Source organism: Antedon mediterranea, chromosome 7, assembly GCF_964355755.1.
Source record: "Antedon mediterranea chromosome 7, ecAntMedi1.1, whole genome shotgun sequence".
Classification (NCBI taxonomy): Eukaryota; Metazoa; Echinodermata; class Crinoidea; order Comatulida; family Antedonidae; genus Antedon; species Antedon mediterranea.
The window spans coordinates 2687579-2708993 of record NC_092676.1 but is presented as its reverse complement, the minus strand read 5'-3'; the positions used below and the strand labels follow the sequence as shown (position 1 = coordinate 2708993).

The window sequence follows — 21415 nt, the reverse complement described above, 5'->3', positions numbered from 1 at the left end:
ATTTATCTGAACAAAAACACTTTTATCCAAATCTAATTGATTTACAATGCAAGTTAAAAAAACCACAACAGGGGAGAAGCCAGCTTATGCAATACTCATCAACAAATATATTATCTTTGTAACAATTTTCATTTGATTCTTCCTCAACATTTTCCTGTATTAGAAATTGGCTGGTTCTGCTAAAATTGAGTTCTACAAAAAAAAGGTTTTGCTGAAATGGAGTTCACCAAAAAAGGTTCTGCTAAAATGGAGTTCACCAAAAAAGATTTTGCTAAAATGGAGCTCACCAAAAAGGTTCTGCTAAAATGGAGTTCCTCAAAAAAGGTTCTGCTAAAATGGAATTCACCAAAAAAGGTTCTGCTAAAATGGAGTTAACCAAAATGGAGTTAACCGAAATAGATTCTGCTAAAATGGAGTTCACCAAAAAAGGTTCTGCTAAAATGGAGTTAACCAAAAAAGATTCCGCTAAAATGGAGTTCATCAAAAAAGATTCTGCTAAAAAAATGTATACATACTGTAAACATTATAATAACTAGATAATTGCTCTACATAAAATTTCCCCCCAACATTTATTTTTTTGTGGTCAGCTTGGATAAACTATTATTTAATAATATTTACTTTTTTCATACTGATTTTCACATGATACAAGATATAATAAATTGTATTGTATTATTTCTTAATGATTATCAATTTAAAAATCCTTTTCCAATCCGAGACATTTTAATGTTTAATCCAAAAACAAAGAATTAAATTTAACAATATTGACACATATAGGAAAAAATTTGCACAAAATAAATGTGTTAAAAATTGCATAAAATTAGCATCATTCATTGCTTGCAATAAATAAGTGATGTCAGAGATATTGTGAAAGGGCGAGGAAAAAGTAACGACACTCATCGGGACGGGATTTAAGATAAAATTTATGGACATTAAAAAGAAGAAAAATGTGACTTGGCTTAAAGTATTTAATTTTTGCCTTTTTACTGTCATGAAAAATACAAACCAAGTCATGAATCACAAAATGGAAGTACAAATCGTAATTTTTAAATCTGCCGTCGGCTACGACCTGAATACCCGTCTCTATGTGATAGTGAAGAGGCGTTTCCATATTCCATTAAAAGCAAACGCAATTCAATACGAAACAAACGTATAATACATCTCGAAATTGTTAAGATCTTAAGATATTTGTGCAATTTCCAAACAATTCTTCGGTAATAGAAACAAATTTAATGCGCTAATACAAAAATTCTATTACTGTTTATTTTAAATTATGAGACGTCAAATAATGCGGGACTACAGGGAACAAACAATCATAAAATAATTCATAATTACATAGACATTCCTGTAATTAGTCTACGAACCGAATGGGGACGGTTTTTACCCATCAGCCTTAGGCTGTAACATTTAATCTTTTTGACATAACATTCTAACTAAAAATCCAAAGAGAAATTTAATTTGTAAATATTTAAGATTATCGTCAATAATTCATTTTGTCAAAAATTAATGTAATGTCTTTAAATTATGACAGAAATAAAAAAATATTCTAATTTTCAAAAATAATTCTTTCATTCAAATTTGTTACAAAAGGAATTAAATATATTTTCATGAAAAAAATATTAAATTTGGTAGATAGAGGCAAGCCTACATGCTTAATAATTCAGGTATACAAGATTTCAAAAGGATAAGTGCAAGACTATAAACCTCACCTTTGACCTCTATCAAGAAAAACAATTAAATTATTATTATAAGCTATTTGGGTTAATAATGTGTAATAGAATTATTAAAAGTTACGATATTAATCAATCCGATTTTACTGTTTTATGCTATTTCAGTATTTATACTAAATACAGTATCCGTATATGACCGGGTATAATCCCATGCTGGAGTACTGTATAGTCTCATGCCCTAATTTAGACTACCTATAAGTTCAGACAGAAGACTTTTAGTAAATATTATTTTTATTACAATCCAAGTATAATCCCACCTCCTTCACACGTTTCATACCTACTGTAGGCCCATGGGACTATATTCGGTCATATGTTAAAACAAAATGTAGCATATTCTTAAACAAAATTTTGAACAACATATTAAGCTCTGTCTACACTATCACACTTTATGTGACAAAAAATATCATATCACTACCATATTTTGGCATACAACTACCATATTTGTGCATATTACTACCATATTTGTGCATATTACTACCATATTTGGGTACATCACACTTTTTCATCAAACTAGTTTGATAGTGTAGACAGAGCTTAAAGAATTGAAATAAACATTAGGTTGATAATTAAAATGATTTTATTCTGAACACAACTATTATTAGAGACTAAAAAAACCAACTTAATAATGTTAATGACAATTATTTTGAAATGATACTAAACTTCCAACAGAACCCTCCGTCGCTGTTTTCGACTTTGACACCACCAACAATATAATGCAAAATAATGTCAATAATAATAATGATGATATGATGTTATTACAATGATGGTCGTTGAATATTAACGGTATTGTCATAACGGTATCTGTGTTAAACACTCATCCTGCGATTGTCATCGCCGAGATGATGTTGACAACAACCGTGATAATTATACACCTGCGAAGTATCGTACATTATGAATATTTACGCACACATGGGGGGCGATATTACTGTCTCACACATGATTGATTTTTCCTCCGCGCGTGGGAGAAGTAAAGAACTGCCATGTACATAATTGTAATAATAATTAATGGGTGGAAACGGATGTCAACAATCGGATCAATTGTTCTCATGAATACAATGCAAGGCTGTCAGTAACGCGAGATGCACACATAAAAGAACTATTGTTATACTGAATATAATGACAAAAATCTGTAGTGAATTTAATCTACATTGAAGTAGTAGTAGTGTAGTGAATATATTGCAGAATGTTAAATATGGACGATGGACAATAGAATATTTTAATGAATTCTTATTTAAATAGTCTATAGAGAATTAATATTAGTACAGATACTGTATCAAAATGGTTGTATAATTTATAAAATCTGTGTTTGAAATCTGGATGTGAGGAAGCATTAAATACCTAGTTATATAATAATATATTTTAAATAAAATTAATTTAAAAATCATACATTTTTAGGATTATGAAGAGATTATTGTGAGGATATTTAGAGATTGATTTTGATAATAATTATAGAACATTACAAAATATTTCTTTAAATATTATCAATAATACCATAAGAATAATAAATAATAAAATTATTAATATTAATGTGTGAATTGAATCGGAATGTTAACATATAAAATAAATGATCTTGACATGACCCTGATTGATTTTTTTTATATTATATAAACAAACTTACCTATGTAATATTTAAATAGGCAAAATATATGTTAATTTATCAAAATTTACAGGTGAATGGATCTTCCCACTGAGACTCATATCATTTAAATTAAATACTAAACATGCTTTTTTCTACCTCTACTATCACTGCAGGCAACTTCAGTCTGTCTGTCAGTCTGTCTGTTGGTCTATAACACTATCAAAATGATTATAATATCAACAATGACTAACCTATTATGAACTATATGATCAAAACTGCCAGTATAAAAATCACTCAAGAATAAAATTGTGTAAAATCCAAGTGCAAGAGATCAGTGCCGAGTGTGGTCCCGTACAGGACATCTTAACAATAAATAACGGCAAGTATTCGCTTCGATCCCAATCAAACTCCCAAGGTGGAAGTTCATAGGATAGAGAAGACAATGGCTCACTTAAGATCCACTTCCTATGAATAACAAAAGAACTACAACCATTGTTCCTCCTTTCAATATGCATTAAGTCATAGGAAGAGATTCATAAAGTTTTATGGTCAGAAGCTGGTAAAATTGCTGGGGCTGTTTGCCCAACAAAGACACATAATAATTACTGGAAGAAACAACAAAAGACACTTCAGGCAAAAGAATATTGTTTTATATTTGTGGATATATTTATATTACCGTACCATATTGCATTGTTTGAAGCAAGGTTGCATTGTTAAAAACAGAAGATAAAAAAATAATAAAAATTTATATAATATTAAAACAATATTGCTCAGCACGACAGTGTATACAGATACTTTTATTATCGGTACAAAAGGAACTAAGGAAAAAATAGAACTCAATAAAATCACTTTTTTTTTTTTTTTTTCTCTTTTACTTGTAAATACACCAAGTATACAGATATTATTGTAAAATGAAATGTTTTGTTCAATTTCTATTTATTGTATCATTTTGTAAACTTAAAGCATAAAGTGCTATTATTGTAAAATTTATAAGCATTTGTCTTTTTTTTCTCTTTTTTCATTTTGTTATAACCTTGTTATAGAGACACATTAATTTAATTTTTTTTTTCATTTTCCTTTTTTACATCTTGTAAAACCTCCATCACGCAGTACTATAGACATTATTGTAAAATTCATAATCATGTTTAATTATTTATATATCAATATTTAATAATTCTGTACATGAAAAAATTATGTTTGTGCATAAAAAAAAGATATTCAGAAGGTAATAATTTATGAATTTTCAACTTCATTAAAAATGATAAAAATATAAGAAAATATTGAATTTATATGTGTACATTCATTCAACCGTTCATTTACTTTCTTCTTCCTTTCATTCATTATTCAAAAGAAGAACATTTACATATATTGTCTTTATGTCAACTGAAATGTACAAATACTATTTTAAATCCGACGCATATATGATTTGTGATATTTATGAATTGCACAAAAGCTGTATGAATTATGTTACCGATATATCTATCTGTTTAGCTATTTAAAAATCATTCTAACACAGAAATGTTTAGTGTAATCGCTAATTGAATATTGAACTAAACACATTGGTTATAAAAAGCATGTTAAGAAAGCCATGTTTAAAATTGTTCTGTTGAATTTTATGGTAATAATTATGGTACCATAGTGGTTATAAGCTCTGTTTGCCTTGCTTTAAATTGCCATATAAGACCATTTATAATCCCATGCTCAAGTATAATAATTCCACCCTAATTTAGGCTTAAATACAACCATGCAATGTTGGTAAATTCCATTGTTAATACTAAAAGAGTATACTCACACCTCCTGATTATCTCCAAATGTTATACTTAGGCCTCATTGGACTATTCTTAGTCAAATATTGGTAAACATCAATGAAAATAATCATGATGATATTGAAGAGGATGTTGATGAAAACAAAGATGATTGCAATGACGATGATCATGATGATGATGATCATCATGATGATGATGATCATGATGATGATGATCATCATGATGATAATCATCATGATGATAATGATTATGATGATGCTGACAATGATGGATGCTGCTAATGCTGATAATTTATTTGAAATAAATCATGGATTTCATATTTAAATTATTAATATGTTTCAATGACAAATATTTTAAATATTGAAAGAAAAGAAATTCAAATATTTATGACACGTCTTAATAAACAATTTCGCAGAAATAACATCAGAGGACTCATGACAAAAATGAGCGACAAATTAAATCAGAGAGATCTGGACAACGGCAACAATTTGCTACATTTAATCTACATCATTTTAAGCGTTTTACGATAATTGACAATAGCAAGCATTTACACAGCGAAGAACAATAAATATGACATTGTCAGAGACAGAAATCCTCTGAGATGGACATGTGTTGTTAACCCTACGACCTACCTCGTAATTTTGTCAAATGAAAGGGGTAGAATCACGTCTGTCCATTCGGTACCGTGGTTGACTTCATCTTCACCTCTTCATCGCCGTTTTCCTATTACTACTACAAACACGACGACACTCCGCATTGTGTCGCACACAATACTCACATTGACCTATGCTAGTGGCTTTGTTTTTTTTGTACATCCATTTTATTATGCCAGAATGCACAAATGAATTGCACTCGCTGATTAATCACCGCTGGGATCATCCGCATAATATGTTCATATACTAGGTTTCTACATTTCCGGCTTACTAGGACAATTACATCCCATTATTATATCAAACACAGAACAAGGTTATACCCTCATGCGCAATTTCAAACCAGATATCTCTTCTCATGAGTATTTCACGGACAGACGTGCTGGCATTTTCATGCAAATTTTTTTCAAATGATGCAATTACAAAACAATAAATGATTTTAAATGTTTATTAATATATTCCTGTACGATCTAATGATGTAATAATATTAAAAGTCGAAATACAATTGTATTTATTTATTTATTTTACTTTATTCAGTTGTCAACCAACAGCGATGAAACCGCCACTAACAGGTTGAATGTCATACATATCTCTGTCTCTGCGTCTAAAAGACGATTGTATTAAAAATATTTTAAACAATACATTATTGCTTCCGAGCTCATTCCGATATAACTTAATAAAATTTACGGATTTGGGAGACAATAAAAATTAATTACAGTTATAATGTCTGGCTATATAACATAAACACCTAATTTTGTAATACTTCCGATGTCAAGGAATATTGTCATATCATTTAAAATGGCTGCACTGGCAAAATAAAATATTTCCCTAAGGTCAACAGCGAAGCTCGAAAACACAATTGTACATTTCAGTTATATATTTAATAAGAGGAAGTCAAACACAATGCATAGTAGATAGTATAAGCAGACATCGCTACAATTTATATCACCACTCAATATGCTTGCGAGTTTTATTTGTACTATACCAGCATATTCAAGTTTTTTCTCATTCATTTTTACCATCTTAGGTTTATTGTCATGTGTTTTTTTTTATCCATATATCTTTTAATCGAGTTTATTTTTATCTTAAAATTAAATCGTTTCCTTGACTTGAATTAAGCTCTATTTACACTATCAAACTAGTGTGACATGCCCTAATATGGTAGTGATGTGACATCATTTTTTTGTCACATAATGTTTGATAGTGTAGACAGAGCTTTAAATAAAAATATATATAACATGACTAGCTCACTGGATTAGTAAACTTTACTAAATTATTTTATTAATTTCTTTCACAAAATTAGTACATGGGATAATTTTTTGCTAGACAGTGTGCATTGAATTCCATAAAAACAATAAAACTAATACCAAATCGTCTAGAGCAGGCATTTTGTTGAACCACACTGGTGGTTAGAAGTTACCCTATTTATTTTACTATTTCCACCAAGTACAAAGGATGGTCACAGCTTGCCCACAGAGGTTTATTACTAGACAATGTACGTCGGTCGGGCTAGTAGTACTCGGCTAGTAGAACTAAATCTAACTTGGTCGTTTGTAATCGTTAGTTATAAATCCCATGAAATTATTAATAATTATAAATCAAAGTTGTATATATTTAGTTCTGTCTAAGTAATTATTTATGTTTCAAAGCAGGTTCGGTATGGAAGTAGGGTGAATATGTGCAGGAGTTCTATATATCTGTTGGTACATTCAAATTACAAATGCAACTACGCATTCAGTTAAAAATTACATCAATCACAGATTGCTAGTATCGTATATCATACTTTGTCTGTTGCTACTGATTGTTCCTAATGATCAACTCCACTTGAAATGTCCTAATTCACAGTATATTGTTCAAATAAATAAATAATTATTAAACCAAGAGGAAGACCAAGAATATTAATGCTCATGTGGGTAGGTCACATGGTCTCCTTTTGGATTGCAGTGCAATAGTCAGTGGCAGATCCAGGTTTTTTAAAATAGTGGGGCCCCATGGCCTAAAAATGGTGAAATGAAAGGTTTGACAACCTTAAAAATACAATTTGCAAAATTTAGGGGGCCCCAGCTTCCCCTTGGATTCGCACCTGATAGTACATGGATCTGGGGCAAAGCGGAGGAGATACACAGTGTGAGCTCACTCTACAGTTGCCACAAAATTATACACCAGGGATGGAGAATTTCATTTTTTGTTTCAGAAAGAGAATTGTAGTGTTGTATGACACTTGTATTTAGTATCTCTAATTAAGTTAATGTTCACAATCTTCGAAAAATGTTTTCATTATTCATGAATATGTACGTGTGCGACAACAAACCTCCATCCAATGATTAAAAAAGGGCACCCTCTATAGCCTTTGAATCATACTCTTGCGCTTTTTGAGATGTTTTATTTTAAATGATAACAGAACTTGAAATCGGAGATGAGGATTTGGAGAAAAAAAGGGGTTGATATAAACTTAATAAGTTCATGTTATCACAGCATGGAAATAAACAGAACAATTTGACATTAATGAAATGGATTATTTATGAAAACAAAAATCTGAAATGACAGCAGATCAAATTGTGGGGCGCTCTCCTTTTTGACGGCTAAAATTAAATTATGAAGTACTTTTCGACATGCTATTAATATTCTACAATAGTGCTCCCCTGTTTAAAAAATCCTGCATCCGCCCCTTAACAATGTATTATACTATCCTCTACCCCCAATCATTTGTGGCAGACTGTTCCATTTCTCAGTGGGGATGATTGTCCAATGTATTTCCTTAATGCTCTCATGGAAGGGGAATATGCCAAATATATCTGAGGTCACCACTGCATTTGTAGGTTATGTTTTTGTTTGTTTCCTTATAATACCCATGTAGTAAAATTTGAGTAGGATGACGGTGATACATACTTGTGGGTCCTCAAGGTAATTCGGCTGACATTAATTTCAAAGAAACCTAGAGCAATATTTATAGTTTATAGGAAGTATCAACCACAGACAGGTGTCAAATATGTTATGAATAATAAATAACCTATGTGATGTCATTAAAATTGTCATTGTATTACTGTAAAAAAATCAACCTTCTGTGTTACTGCAGAGAAAGGAAATTTCATTTTAATTTGTATACAATAATTATAAACAGAGAAATGTTTTTGATCTATACACTTGTTACGCTGTAATTTCTTATGTTTTATTATTTAAAAAACAATATTATATTCTTATGATGATATTAAGATTTAATATTAGGATTTAATTTGTTTACTTCATTATGTGTGTACGGGACTTCCATGTGTGAACAGGATTTATGTGGTGAACAGGACTTATGTGTAAACAGGACTAACTGTATGAATGTGTGAACAGAATTTATGTGTGAGCAGGACTTATGTGTGAACAGGACTTATGTGTGAATGGAATTTATGTGTGAACAAGGCTTATGTGTGAACAGGAATTAGTAGTTTTCAGTATGAAGTAGAGGGTCAAGACGCGAAAATATTATCAGATAATCTTCCATTCAACAATAGAATAACACTTAAAAAATATACAGTATATTATTATAGGTCATATCCAGGTATACCCCATAACAAATAAAATCTATAGATATTATTGTGTTTTGTTTATTATTGTCATTGCTATTATATGCAGTTCTTTATTCTGAACACAAACAATGAACAATGGGTGAGACACAGGGACCATAAGTTCCTCAAACTTAAAGTGACAGCAAACAAAAAACCGAGCACTGTCATCATTTCAATTTATAGACCAATGAAAACAAGAGAACTTATGTGCGTTTGAGGTATGTGATCTCCTCCCACACACATCTGTGATTGAATTACTTAGCAACAAACTCCTAAGGCAAAGAGTCATCAAAAAGAAAGAGAATGGCTCTCAAAAACAAATGGGTCATAATAATAAAACCTAATACAGTATACAAAGTACAATGAAAGCCTCACAAAGGACTAGACAAAGTATGTTTTTAGGACCTTTTAACAGTTTTCATAAACTTTATAAGATATAAGACCTATCTTAAAATTGGCACACAGTTAATTTTAACCTAGAACAACTAAAAAGTTCTGTCTACACTATCAAACTTTAGTTAAAAATGTGATGTGCCCATATATGTACATGATTTCTTAACTCCTTTTGGTCCATTTAAATTTACATTGAACATCTAGACCTATTTCTTAAGCTTTGTCTATACTATCAAACAATTTTGACAAAAAAAATGTGATGTGGCCAAATATGGTAGTGATATTCCCAAATATGGTAGAGGTATGACATCATCGTGTCCATATGGGCACATTTTTTTGTCACATAAAGTTTGATATTGTAGACTTATCTCTTACCTATTGAGAAGATAGTAAGAAGTTGTCGTATCCTAAAAACTTGCTGAAAAATTCCTCATTTATCTGAAAAATACAGAAAAAATATAGATAACTTTAATTAATCATTGTATAATATGAATTTTATTTTATTATAAAAAATAATACATCTTTTGGTAGCAACAGATCGCATCGAGAGGTTGTCAGAAACGCCACAAGCAATAGTCATAAAATTGGCACAAGTTTAGTTTAAGTTTTAATTAACCCAGCACAACCATAAAGCTCTGTCGACACTATCAAACTTCAAGTGACAACAAAAATGTGATGTGCCCATAAATGGACATCACTACTATATTTAGGCATGTAACTATCATATTTGGGTACATCAAACTAGTTTGATAGTGCAGACAAAGCTTAAAATTGGATAATATGGAAAGAAGCATATGCAATTATAATTTCCAGAATCCTACAAAATTAGAAGGAAAATATCTATTTTGAAAGATGAGCAGTTACACCTGAAAATTCCAATCAAATTCAAAAAGGAAAAAAAAGTTTCTATGATTATATTCATATTGAATATCAGTTTTAATGTATTATTGTCTTAGAAGGATGCTAATTTAGTTCTCCTCACCCTCAATAAACTTTATATTATTTTTGAATCATCTTTATTATTCATTCTAAAATAAAATAGCTAATAAAATTTGGATGATATCAAATGTAGGTTTCGTTCTACCCATCTCTGATTGTCGGATGTTGAACTAATTTTCTTCAAGTCCCATGTTGTTACTCCAGACCTCTTTCAATCATTGTTTCAAATTATTCAACGAATAAAGTTGCTAAATTATAATTCAAAATTTCAGATCGGTTTTTTCAGAATATTTGTTATTTATCATGAAAAAAAAAAATATCTGTATTTATAAATGCAATAAATATGTTATAGATATTTATACATATTAGCCCTCTCGAAATATAAACTATGATTTTTTAAAGGAATATAGATGTAATGCTAAGATGCTACAATAGTACTAGATAACAAACTAAACAATAGTGGAGCTGTAGCATGATGGTTAACGTGCTTGCCTTCCAATCCCAAGGTCCAGGGTTTAATCCTGAACTGTGCCAGGGTTGTAACTCACAACTCTTTCAACTCCAATCCCTCAAATGAGACTTAGTTTATAAGTATGATAAATTATAAAATAGTTTATCCATCCTGTAATTGGTGAGTTACTCGCTGTTGGATGCGTATGAAATAAAAAATAAAGAAACCCATGAAACACTAAATTACAATTGCCGCCACAACCCAGATATGGCAGTTTAAAACTCCACGTCCGCTCAGTCATACCTGCCACAAACACAAACTTCAAATTTTCTCATTTCGCTGTCGTCTTTCTAAACCTCTAGTTTTATATTAAATCAATCAAAAGGGACAAGAATAATGATTCGAACCTACAACCTTATGCTTACAGTGCAGTCATTGACCTAAAGACCACAGAAAAAAAATCTTGTATCAACATCATTTACAACATGCCGCTGAGAGCGTATCACATGTTTAAATCGACAATTTATATTAAATATATTTTGTCATTGTCAATTTTACATCTTTCATTCATTATTCAAAAGTCATTAGACTAGTATAAGATAACAACTTTTAATATTTCATAGATTTTTTTTTATTAAAGTAAAAATTAGTAGTGAATCCATTACTGACCACGGTAATATTTATGAAGTTATAGCTAAAAGACAATTTTTATTGATATATATTCATTAACTAGCATTTCAAAACATTTTAAAGCACTGTAAGTAACAATTTTATTACGTTTTTATTATAACATTTTTGTGAAGTCCTCACTAGCTAAGTGCATGTGGATGTATTCACTATGTGCATATTGCCTAAGCTAAGTTGAATAACGATTCTTTTTCATTGTATTGGAAAAGATTTTCAAGACATTTTATTTGATTTTTAACAAAATAATTCTTTAACTGTATGCTCAATAATAATGTTTGTCTTATATATAGAGAGCGCCTAATACAATTGTTTCCAAGTGCTACACACAAAAAATAGTAAAAGTTCATGAAATATCCTAAAACAATGGAAAATGACAGCAGGTAAACTCAGTTCTCTCCAATGAGAGATTTTATTTATTTTTTTATTTTATTTTATGTCTTTAGGCAATGTGGCCAAGGATTACCAATAGTGAATTAATCACTGTCCTATCAGATAGGTGGTAATCCCCCTGATACGGGGGCTATTTTGTGAACCAGTTCACCGGGGTATTCCCCTACTCTTTTCGAATAATGAACTGGGTTCTTTAAAGTACACACAGGTTATAACTGTGTACACTGGACCTATGGTTTATAGTCCTTATCCGAGAAGACTTGTTCCACAACCAGAACTAGGAGCGAGTCGGCCTCGAACCCTTGCCTGATGTACAGTAGTTGGCTCTTTAGGTACGGTAAACGGCGCCCCTGCCTTAACCGCTCGGCCATTTGACTCGCTCATTTTATTCAGTATATGTGGATATCAGCCCCAAAATATAATAAATAAGACACCATAAACATTAGATAGGTATAATTGACGTGATCTATACGTACAATATGCATACAATAAATCTTTAAATTGGTTTGTGTTATAACTTTGTTTCTTAACACTTTGACTGCCAAACACGAAGATATTCGTTTTTGGAAACACAACGCTTGACTGCCAAACACGAAGATTTTCGTTTTTCGCGTTTTTTTACGAAATCCGGTAGATAGGTTAATTATTGGTATATACTATAAATATGGACACTATATTCGGTCTGGACCGTTAACATTTTACTTTTTGAAAGTAACTAATCTGGTTACGAACGATTGTCAAAATGGTACCTGTTGAAATAACATACACCGCGCATCACAGTAGCGCGTACAGCGATGGTTTGGCGCATTGTGTATCGGTCGCGCGCTAGCTATGCCGCCGAAGCATTACAAAGGTTTATGTGGATTGGCATGTTTGTTTGTTTAATCTGAATAAAAAATAATGGATGAATTTTCAATATGAAGTCTCAATTTTATTATTGTATGTATACCCCAATTGTTTTGGTGTTTCACTGTAAGTGGCCGAGTTTCACGCAACAAACTTGTTTAGAAATGGTATGAATATTATCATCAGTTCACTAGATAGGCTAGTTGTACTAGGCTATAGCAGGCTTAGTCGTAAAACGGTTCCGGACCAACTTTAGGCCTAGTTACCTAGGCCTGGTGTCTTTACTATGTGGATTTTGGCGAAACATTGATGTAAGATTTATGATTTATAAATGTAATACATTTTTCGATAGTGATAACTTGTTTTTATAGGCCTACCGGTGCCGTGTAAGTAACTTTTTCGTTGTTTGTTGATCTCACCGGGCGATATTTTCATATTGTGATGTCTTGCACAAAATCGCGAATATCTCGACTTTCTTGCGCGAAACTACGAAAAACTAAAAAAGTGGGTTACTTTCATTTTACTATTACGATTTACATATTGCGATTTGAAAATCGTTCTTGGTACCATTGTAAAGCTAAAATCTTTATGATTATTTTAGTCTAAATTACATGTAAATCAGATCACATAAATAGTTTCAATCAGCTTTAATAAAAACATCGAATTGGGCTATAAACGCTGGCGGTGGCAGTTTCTAACTGGAAAAACCTCTGGCAGTCAAAGTGTTAAGCTCTGTCTACACTATCAAACTAGTTTTACAAAAAAAGTTCAATGTTCCCAAATATGGTAGTGATATGCCCAAATATGGTAGTGATATAACATCATCATGTTCATGGGCACATCACATTTTTGTCACATAAAGTTTGATAGTGTGGACAGAGCTTAAGAAAACTGTTGAACTTAAGATGTCTTTGGTTTCAAGACCCTGCCATAGTAACCATAGACTTTCTTCACAATGGAAGTAGAAAGTTGTAACAGTACAGATTACCTTTCTTTTGAACAGTCAATGACAACTTCAATTGTTAAAGTTTAATAATATTCGAAACCAATCTTGACAGAACATCCTGTATTTCACTCCAGAATCTTTTACCAAACTTTCAACAGTTTGAAACAAAAGAATAAAAACAAAGAATTTACACAAACCTTTTACAAATGTACAATTACTAAGAATAAACTACCGTATTTTCCGGAGTATAGGTCGAGACTTTGTGGGAAAATTTTAATTGCAAAATCGGGGGGTCGACTTATACTCCGACCATGCGATTTTTGAAAAAAATCAAGCCGAAAAAATTCGTTCAAAAGCCGTCAGCTGTCAAGGCCTAGCAAGGTCAGTGGCCTATCATCAATCACTCACAGGAGTTTTCAATTTAATAATACCTACATTGTACAAAATAATACAACTCCAACAAGTACTGGTACAAGTACTATTAATATATAACAAAGATTAATTTTGATGTTTATATTACGCTTTTATTAAAATAATTAAGAATAAATAGTTTTCGTTTGTGTTTCATATGCTTCGTATTCACTCGCGAAAACATCGTAACACACACCACAAACGAACTACACGATGTTGGAATGTCCATGCAGCATGTTTGTTATTGCGCGATATTTTCATCTATACACATGCGCAGTTTGTTTGTTTGTTCGTAATTACAATTACTGCGCATGTCTATTCATAAAATAAATTCTCCTCAGTCCGGCGCGTGTACATTTACAGATAACGCGATTTACAACTACTCGCCTGTACAATTTAATAAGCCTCCTAACGAAAAACTCGTTTTAATTTATTTGAGTGACGTGAAAAAACATCGCTGATGGCAAGTACTGTAACGCTACATCGCTGTCATTTATTACAGGCTGGCGAAGACGGCGGCGAAGCCGTTGTGATTACGTCCGTCCGATAATGATTAGGCCTACACTTTAATAATTGTATAAACAAACAACCACATTTCATACGTTTCTAGCCTTCTTTGAACTTTAAAGTTGTGTTATTAGCCGATTTTGGGGGGTCGACTTATATTCAGGTCATACCAAAATCAACGATATTCTAGGTCAAAGTTGGGGGTCGACTTATACTTGGGGTCGACCTATACTCCGGAAAATACGGTATACAAGTGTTTCTAGATGGTCCACTTCCTACAGCACACTTTGCACTCTCTTTAAAAATTCCCATTGAATGAATGGATACCAGTTTTTTTTCCAACAATCCTATTAGTTATGTACTTGGCTCTGTGACAAAAATTCCAGCTAAACAACTGAACAATTGTTTCCAGTTTGCATTGTGTTTTAAAAATGAGGAAATTCACTGTTAAATATTAGGTTTCTTATATTATACTCATAAAAAAAAATAATCACAGTATGACCTTGCCTGTCAACACAAGGTGCTTGGTTCAAGTTTCATATATTTATTTTTGCAGACCTCCCAAAAATAAAATTTAAAAATAACGAGAACAAACTCAAATTTTGTTTTCATTTCTTGCGTGTTGCTTAGTTTTCACTAGGACGCATGTAGGGCACATTGCGGATGATTGTGATTGGTCAATTACTTGTCTTGTGTGTACGTCCTTGCGTTGTGTCATAGTAGCTTTAAAGTCCGAATTTACTCTCAATGCAACACATGAATGCTTTTCCAACAATCGTGAATCGTCATTTGCCCACAAAGTTAAAGTGACATTTATTTGTGTCCGTTGCATACTAGTGCAGTTTAAAGAGCAAGTATTGGGACCAATCTAAACACTATTGCGAAAGCTAACATTAACTAACACTAACAAACTAACACTATTACATTGGATTGATAATTAGAAGGATGAACAGAAAAGGTCAGTTTAATTATGACTAAACATGTGGAACTTTATTTCATTAATTATTGGAGAACTCAAGGTAGGTATTCTTAGGCCTGCATCAATACAGACCATCAGAAATACCTTACATTAGTAGAGAATGAATGACACTGAATTGGTAAATCTGGGAAATACCAATTCCTTTTTATGGAAGACAGCACTTTGTGTCTATTTACACATCCTCTATACATTACTTCCTATTTTGTTGGATTATTCTATATAAAAAGTAATAATAATAATAATAATAATAATAATAATAATAAGATTTTTATAGCGCACATACCACTCCAGAGTGCTCAAGGCGCATTTAAAAAAAAAAAGTAGAAAAATATTTGAAATGGAAACATTATGGCCTAAGAATAAATGAAAAGACTATGATCAGAATGTATGTCTCTATTAGAGGCAACATGGCCCAAGAAACTTCCTAAGAAGAATGATATTCTTGACAGGAACCCAGATGTCTCAAGACCCTGGCCAAGGAGAAAGGTAGCTCTTGATGGCACAAACCACAACCAAAGGATGCATTCTCCCTATCTTCAGTCCCTCTTGCTCAGCTAGCTTGTGTTGTTGCTGTCACTGTTTTCAGTTGAAGAATTTAGTGACACAATCATACTGTTTGGTCATTAAAACAACTTATACAGTGGATTGTCTCAATCCATACCAATAATTTATTTTACTTAGTCAGATCAACATTTAACCAGATATGTATACAAATTCGATTTAAATATGACAATTCATACCGCAGGCCGAAAGTCCTTCATTATATTATGTACATTTACAAAGTGAGAAAACAAAAAGATTTAAATTTTAAAGCGATACTAGTCCAAGTTCAAACTCTAAATTAAAGTTGTTTCAAATTTTTTTGATGAGGTATCATTATCGAATTGACATCTAATTTGACGATCTAATTTTTGACAAAAACATGTTTACAAGTTTTTGGGGATTTGGATCCTCTTGAGATTTCAAAATACAACCACAATTGAAGATGTCACCTTAAGTGTCCAGCAAACGCTAAATGTTATCATCATCTATCAGACAAAAAGCAAGTGTATTTTAACTCAATAGCCTGGGACACAATTACACCATGGAGTAATAATAATCTCTTCATCTCCTGGATCTTTCCAAAGATTGTGATAATAACTTGCATCAGCCAATCTAAAACGAGTAAACTGATGACATCACAGGTAGACAAGCTCAAGGCCACCTGGGTAATATTCAACATATTCTTGATCTTTCCAAAATTGTGGTAATATTCTAAAACTTGTATCAGCCAATCAAAAATGAATAAACTGATGACATCACAGGTAGACAAGCTCAAGGCCACCTGGGTAATATGCGAATCAGTTACTTTGGATGGCAGTGCCCTAATTACCTGTAATCATAATACGACAAATTATGAATTTCCTCTTTTTTCCCCGTCCCTCTTCAATAATAAAGCGTATCGGCATGTCTTCTTATTATATAACAGTAACTTAACCCAACTATGTTTTGTCGGATATATTCCCTTACATATATCGTATTGTGATATATTCAGAAATAGTCGATTTGTTCATAAATATTAAATACATTCTTTCCTTTTTAGTTATTTATATTTTAAACTTTAATATGAACCTGAGCTTTTATAAACATATGGTATAAAGTTATTACGCCTTTCTTTTTTTCTCAAAGTTTTTTTTTTTGCTCTGAAGTTTAAACTAAAATATGCTATCTTTTGCATCGTAAATTTCAAAATTAGGGGCTCTTTTGGATCGCTCATGATTTAAAAAAAAGGTAAAAAAGACAGAGAGAGAACAAAAAGGCAAGATTTTAAAAACCACCATTTTTTCAGAGATATTGACAAGTACTTAGAAAAGTACTAAATAGATAATAGTATTTAAATAAATCATTGTTAAAGAAACGTATATATTATGAATGGATACACCCACTATAGAAATGTTTAAAAGGCCTTCATTTGTAATCTATAATAACAAATTAACAATTTGTATTATTCCCATACCTGAATCCTTTGATGTGGATAATAATAGCAAGATCATTACGCAGCAATTTTATTCTTTTCAACCATAATTGTTATATTCTCTAATAGGGTGATACATTCTACACTGAGAGCAAACTAGGTGTAAAGAAACAATCTCTGTTATCTATATCTGCCATACTGTAGGCGGATTCAAGGGGCTGTTCCCCCCTCCCTAAATTTTGCAAATTGTAATGCAAAAGATAGGACACTAACTTCAGTTCAACAAAATCCTGGATCCGCTATTGTCTGCTACTGTATCTAGGAAGCCCGTAGCTAGGGGTAGGGAAAAGGGGTTCAGGGAACGAAGAGGGTAAATGTTAAAACAAAACCCCCCTATTTAAAGTGCATTGTCTGATATAAAATCAACACCAGTTTTAAATGCATCCTTGTTTCTTAAAATTCTCTTTTAAATTGTCAATTTTTGCACATTTAGCCCTGACACTTCCACCTGCAACCAATCCTAGTAAGCTTCATTATAGGGATCAATACACCCGGGATCAATACACCCTGTACCAATACACCCTGTACCAGCTAGCAGTTAAAGCCCCCTTCCCTACGTTTTTTAGATCTAATTTAAGATTACAAACTATATTTAATGTAAAAATAATACTATATGGTCCTATTGCGATAACTTTTTTCGTCTTTAAACGGTTAAAAATGTGAAAAATAAGTTGATTCTAATAATTATAGCGGCCCGTTATAAATCCCAAAATGCATTGCGCGCGGATTGATATTTTTGTTTTTCACCTGTAATTCGCCCACTTTTCGATCGATCGTGAGGCCAAAACAAATGGAAGACTCCTAACTTTTCAACGAAAATATGGGGTTTTCCCCAATTTGTATCAATGGAGTCTGGCAAAAATAGAAAGACAATTAATGCAGCAACTATACAACGTCAGGCTAGGTATATAGCTAGCGTACGATGTTCGTACGTTACCGATGTTTACCAGCTAGGCCTACAAAACTAAGCCTAGCTAGGCTAGGCCTAAGACCGTCCACGAGAGGTCAATCGCCGCGAGCTACTTAGGTAGTGCATTGTTTCTCATTTTTTATCATAATTTACCATAAAACGTACATTTAAGACAAGGTTTAATGTTTTTAAAGTGATATATATGTATTATTTTCCATAAAACGTCCAAAATTGCAGGGAAGGGGTCTTTAAATAGTTCCAACTAGCCTAACTATAACACAACAATAAAGATACGTAACATTGTCATTCTAACATTGCTCATGCCAGACTCTTCGCTGAACATATATACATCAACAGCATTCAAAATTTTATTACTGATTTAAAACAAAAACGAAGATATTCTTACTTCAATAAAAAGCAATACAAAATGAAAAATGATAGTGTACGCAAGTATTTCAGTCTGTACAACAAGAGTTCGGCAGAATGATACTGAATTCTGGAAGAGTGTAACAGTTCTCTGATATTCATTATCTTAGGTTGTGCATAGGTAAAAGATTTAAATATCTTTAATATCTTCAATGTAACTGCTTAATCTAATAATATCATCTTTCCATCAATTTACTAAAGATGTCAAATTCTGACCACCTTGCCTGCAGTTAAAGCAAGCTACGCATTGAACTACATTAACTATGATCGTTGAGGCCAGTAGATGGGATATCTGTCCCACAAATGACGGATGCGAAGAGTGATGGAAAGAGGAAAGTATTAACTGAGAATGATACAAACTATGTGCCTACGGTATAAATTAGGCCGTGTAGTTTTAACATACCTGAATTTGTTTTCTCCAAAGCATTAGATTAGCTGCTGTATCAACGACAAGAAGATCTGAAGGAAAGAAAATAAAATAAAATCATTAATTTTACTAGTATACAGCTATCTTAATAAAGTCTAAATAACTTGTCATAACAAGATATTTTTTTAATATTAAAAATAATTTAATATGATTGTACTCGGGTGGTTCTATGATTTTTTAAACAGAAGAAGACATAATAAAAGTAATAAAAAACTGTACACAAAATCAAAAAGTAGTTCATTATTTCATTTCAAGTGTCAAAATCCTCTTGTTTGTACTAGGATTCTAAAATAGTACAGCAGAAAAGATATGAGTGAAACGTAAAAGAGTGATTTAAAGGAAAAAGATTGGAAACAAATTAGATAGACATAATGGAAGATTTAGCAAGCTGAAATTAGCCAATTCTCAAATAATGTATCAATAATTTGTACAGTAGTATCAAAGCAAATTCTATGATACAGTGTCACATAATGTATCACATGTCACTCCTGTATCATAGACCATGCTTAATATAACACTATTACATAATTTGTTTATGAATGATATGATAGAGCAAATGTCATACATGTGGAAATGCGGTACAGAGAATCAGGTGTTGAAAAAGTATAACCAAGTCATATTTATAAGGGGGGGGGGGGGAAAGAAAATCAGAAAACATGAAGTAAAGAGAGGAAGAAGTGAACAGCTGAAATAATACTGTGGAACAAGTGAGAGTCAGTAATAAGTGGCATATTAACACACGTAACATTATTAGAAAGGCCCAAAGAAGAATATACTTCCTACGTAGACTTAAATCATTTGGTATAAACTCTGAAATAATGTCGTCCTTCTATAGGTCAGTTATAGAGAGTGCAATAACGTATTCTTTAACGGTATGGTTCGGTAGCGCTACCGAAAATGAAAAGCGTGACCTAAATAGAATAGTCAAGACCGCATCGCGTATAATTGGATCTACATAACTGCCTTTGCAGAACATATTTTCGGATCGTCTTCTGAAAAAGGCAGTGGCTATCAAAGATGATCAATTTCATCCGGCCTCTAGTATGTTCCAGTTGATGCGCAGCGGTCGGCGATTTCGTTCTATTAAGGCCAATAAGGCACGATTTACAAATAGTTTCTTTCCAGGATCTATTAGAGCCTTAAATATGATGTAGACACTTTTTTTTTGTAACGTTTTTGTTTTTGAGTTCGTGTTGTGTCAGTTGGATATTGTGCTCCGCCAACAGAGCAAACAGAATTTCTATGTTTCTCCTAAAACAAATGATAATAAATGATACTTGACTTGACTTGACTTGATAATATCAGAGAAAAAAGATTACTAATTATTATAATGATTATAATTACAGTTTAAGAGTTACTATCAATAATCAACCAATGTACATATTTAACACTATTAAATTAGTTTGCAAAAAAAATAGGAAAAATTTAAAATGAGAATTTCCTTCTTTTTTTGTTATTTCTTTGAGGAAACAGACATGTATCTGGAAATGCAATTTCTACTTTGTAGCTATTTGTAATACCTTGGTTTATATAGCATGCATTATACTATGCCCATTAATCATTTCTCTATTTTGAAAATAAAAGAGAATATTGAGACAAAAACGATTTATACTACAATCGAGAAGGTCAGGTTGTATAAAGCATAGAAGGTATGACCAACTAAAGGAAAACAAATGTTATCAACGTAGTTAGTACAGACTCAGTAGTTGTGGACAAAATAGCAATTCCACAGTATTAACAACTCCACAGTATTAACAACATGCTAGTAGTGCCACTACTTAAAGCTCTGTCTACACTATCAAACTTTATGTGA

The 21415-nt window shown here is 31.9% G+C and overlaps 1 protein-coding gene across 3 annotated transcripts in view; it reads right to left on the bottom strand.

The window, feature by feature from the left end:
* The window catches only part of LOC140055642 (transcription factor SOX-5-like), a 128928-nt gene that overhangs the window by 29201 nt on the left and 78312 nt on the right, over positions 1-21415 (bottom strand). For all 3 annotated transcript variants that reach the window (XM_072100991.1, XM_072100992.1, XM_072100993.1), the window contains 2 exons: positions 19579-19634; positions 10045-10107 (listed from right to left, as the gene is read on the bottom strand). The gene's annotated coding sequence lies outside the window, so the exon portion shown is untranslated. The remainder of the gene's footprint in view (positions 1-10044; positions 10108-19578; positions 19635-21415) is intronic.